At 48.4% G+C, this 2,893-nt stretch overlaps 8 non-coding genes and 1 pseudogene across 8 annotated transcripts; all 9 read right to left on the bottom strand.

Moving 5' to 3' along the window:
• Window positions 1-255: 255 nt before the first annotated feature.
• LOC118346987 lies at window positions 256-374 on the bottom strand (annotated as a pseudogene).
• Window positions 375-564: 190 nt separating this feature from the next.
• Window positions 565-683, bottom strand: LOC118346986. Its single transcript, XR_004800249.1, has one exon. It is a non-coding gene; the product is annotated as a 5S ribosomal RNA (ribosomal RNA).
• A 190-nt stretch (window positions 684-873) lies between these two features.
• Window positions 874-992, bottom strand: LOC118346991. Its single transcript, XR_004800253.1, has one exon. It is a non-coding gene; the product is annotated as a 5S ribosomal RNA (ribosomal RNA).
• A 190-nt stretch (window positions 993-1,182) lies between these two features.
• Window positions 1,183-1,301, bottom strand: LOC118346990. Its single transcript, XR_004800252.1, has one exon. It is a non-coding gene; the product is annotated as a 5S ribosomal RNA (ribosomal RNA).
• A 190-nt stretch (window positions 1,302-1,491) lies between these two features.
• LOC118346989 lies at window positions 1,492-1,610 on the bottom strand. Its single transcript, XR_004800251.1, has one exon. It is a non-coding gene; the product is annotated as a 5S ribosomal RNA (ribosomal RNA).
• A 190-nt stretch (window positions 1,611-1,800) lies between these two features.
• On the bottom strand, window positions 1,801-1,919 carry LOC118346985. Its single transcript, XR_004800248.1, has one exon. It is a non-coding gene; the product is annotated as a 5S ribosomal RNA (ribosomal RNA).
• Window positions 1,920-2,109: 190 nt separating this feature from the next.
• LOC118346988 lies at window positions 2,110-2,228 on the bottom strand. Its single transcript, XR_004800250.1, has one exon. It is a non-coding gene; the product is annotated as a 5S ribosomal RNA (ribosomal RNA).
• A 190-nt stretch (window positions 2,229-2,418) lies between these two features.
• LOC118346983 lies at window positions 2,419-2,537 on the bottom strand. The gene has a single exon (XR_004800246.1). It is a non-coding gene; the product is annotated as a 5S ribosomal RNA (ribosomal RNA).
• A 190-nt stretch (window positions 2,538-2,727) lies between these two features.
• On the bottom strand, window positions 2,728-2,846 carry LOC118346984. The gene has a single exon (XR_004800247.1). It is a non-coding gene; the product is annotated as a 5S ribosomal RNA (ribosomal RNA).
• Between the last annotated feature and the right edge of the window lie 47 nt (window positions 2,847-2,893).

Below are 2,893 nucleotides of genomic sequence, written 5' to 3'. Positions count from 1 at the left end.
CCTAGCACGCTTAACTGCGGAGTTCTGATGGGTTTCGGTGCATTTGTGCTGGTATGATCGCACCCATCAAACCAATTATTTAAAATTCATATAATCCTAGGGCGACCTACTAGCGTATTTCCGATCCCAATGCGAACCAGTGATCTGATCGAAACCCTTGGCTACGCGATGGGCAGGGCGCGATTTTCCTAAAAATCCACTCCCAAGTTGTCCTTCTTGTAAATTCCTCTCGCAAGGCGGAAAAAACAAAAACGAGGGGTGCAACACGACGACATCCGAGGAGGTCCCCCATCCTAGTACTACTCTCGCCCAAGCAAGCTTGACTGCAGAGTTCTGATGGGATCCGGTGCATTAGGGCTGGTATGATCGCACCCATCAAACTAATTATTTAAAATTCATATAATCCTAGGGCGACCTACATGCGTATTTCTGATCCCAATGCGAACCGGCGATCTGATCGAAACCCTTGGCTACGCGGTGGGCAGGGCGCGATTTTTCAAAAAATTGACTTCCGAGTGGTCCTTCTTGTCAATTCCTCTCGCAAGGCGGAAAAAACAAAAACGAGGGGTGCACCACGAGGACTTCCCAGGAGGTCACCCATCCTAGTACTACTCTCGCCCAAGCACGGTTAACTGCGGAATTCTAATGGTATTCGGTGCATTAGGGCTGGTATGATCGCACCCATCAAACTAATTATTTAAAATTCTCATAATCCTAGTGCGACGTACTAGCGTATTTCCGATCCCAATGCGAACCGGCGATCTGATCGAAACCCTTGGCTACGCGCTGGGCAGGGTGTGATTTTCCAAAAAATCCACTCCCAGGTTGTCCTTCTTGTAAATTCGCCTCGTAAGGCGGAAAAAACAAAAACGAGGGGTGCAACATGAGGACTTCCCAGGAGGTCACCCATCCTAGTACTACTCTCGCCCAAGCACGGTAAAATGCGGAGTTCAAATGGGATCCAGTGCATTAGTGCTGGTATGATCGCACCCGTCAAACTAATTATTTAAAATTCATATAATCCAAGTGCGCCGTACTAGCGTCTTTCCGATCCAAATGCGAACCGGCGATCTGATCGAAACCAATAGCTACGAGATGGGCAGGGCGCGATTTTCCTAAGAATCCACTCCCGAGTTGTCCTTATTGTCAATGCCTCTCCCAAGGCGGAAAAAACAAAAACGTGGGGTGCAACACGAGGACTTCCCAGGAGGTCACCCATTCTAGTACTACTCTCGCCCAAGCACGGTTAAATGCGGAGTTGAAATGGGATCCGGTGCATTAGTGCTGGTATGATCGCACCCGTCAAACTAATTATTTAAAATTCATATAATCCTAGTGCGACGTACTAGCGTCTTTCCGATCCAAATGCGAACCGGCGATCTGATCGAAACCCATAGCTACGCGATGGGCAGGGCGCGATTTTCCTAAGAATCCACTCCCTAGTTGTCCTTATTGTCAATTCCTCTCCCAAGGCGGAAAATACAAAAACGAGGGGTGCAACACGAGGACTTCCCAGGAGGTCACCCATCCTAGTACTACTCTCGCCCAAGCACGATTAAATGCGGAGTTGAAATGGGATCCGGTGCATTTGTGCTGGTATGATCGCACCCATCAAACCAATTATTTAAAATTCATATAATCCTAGTGCGACCTACTAGCGTATTTCCGATCCCAATGCGAACCGGCGATCTGATCGAAACCCTTGGCTACGCGCTGGGCAGGGCGCGATTTTCCTAAAAATCCACTCCCAAGTTGTCCTTCTTGTAAATTCCTCTCGCAATGCGGAAAAAACAAAAACGAGGGGTGCAACACGACGACATCCGAGGAGGTCCCCCATCCTAGTACTACTCTCGCCCAAGCAAGCTTGACTGCAGAGTTCTGATGGGATCCGGTGCATTAGTGCTGGTATGATCGCACCCATCAAAGTAATTATTTAAAATTCATATAATCCTAGGGCGACCTACATGCGTATTTCTGATCCCAATGCGAACCGGCGATCTGATCGAAACCCTTGGCTACGCGGTGGGCAGGGCGCGATTTTTCAAAAAATCGACTTCCGAGTGGTCCTTCTTGTCAATTCCTCTCGCAAGGCGGAAAAAACAAAAACGAGGGGTGCCCCACGAGGACTTCCCAGGAGGTCACCCATCCTAGTACTACTCTCGCCCAAGCACGGTTAACTGCGGAATTCTAATGGGATCCGGTGCATTAGTGCTGGTATGATCGCACCCATCAAACTAATTATTTAAAATTCATATAATCCTAGTGCGACGTACTAGCGTCTTTCCGATCCAAATGCGAACCGGCGATCTGATTGAAACCCATAGCTACGCGATGGGCAGGGCGCGATTTTCCTAAAAATCCACTCCCGAGTTGTCCTTCTTGTCAATTCCTCTCCCAAGGCGGAAAAAACAAAAACGAGGGGTGCAACACGAGGACTTCCCAGGAGGTGACCCATCCTAGTACTACTCTCGCCCAAACACGCTTAACTGCGGAGTTCTGATGGGTTCCGGTGCATTAGTGCTGGTATGATCGCACCCATCAAACCAATTATTTAAAATTCATATAATCCTAGGGCGACCTACTAGCGTATTTCCGATCCCAATGCGAACCGGTGATCTGATCGAAACCCATAGCTACGCGATGGGCAGGGCGCGATTTTCCTAAAAATCCACTCCCGAGTTGTCCTTCTTGTCAATTCCTCTCACAAAGCGGAAAAAACAAAAACGAGGGGTGCAACACGAGGACTTCCCAGGAGGTGACCCATCCTAGTACTACTCTCGCCCAAGCACGGTTAAATGCGGAGTTGAAATGGGATCCGGTGCATTAGTGCTGGTATGATCGCATCCGTCAAACTAATTATTTAAAGTTCATATAATCCTAGTGCGACGTACTA

The sequence above is a fragment of the Juglans regia genome, unplaced genomic scaffold (assembly GCF_001411555.2).
Source record: "Juglans regia cultivar Chandler unplaced genomic scaffold, Walnut 2.0 Scaffold_817, whole genome shotgun sequence".
Lineage (NCBI taxonomy): Eukaryota > Viridiplantae > Streptophyta > Magnoliopsida > Fagales > Juglandaceae > Juglans > Juglans regia.
This window is presented reverse-complemented; position numbering and strand designations above follow the sequence as displayed.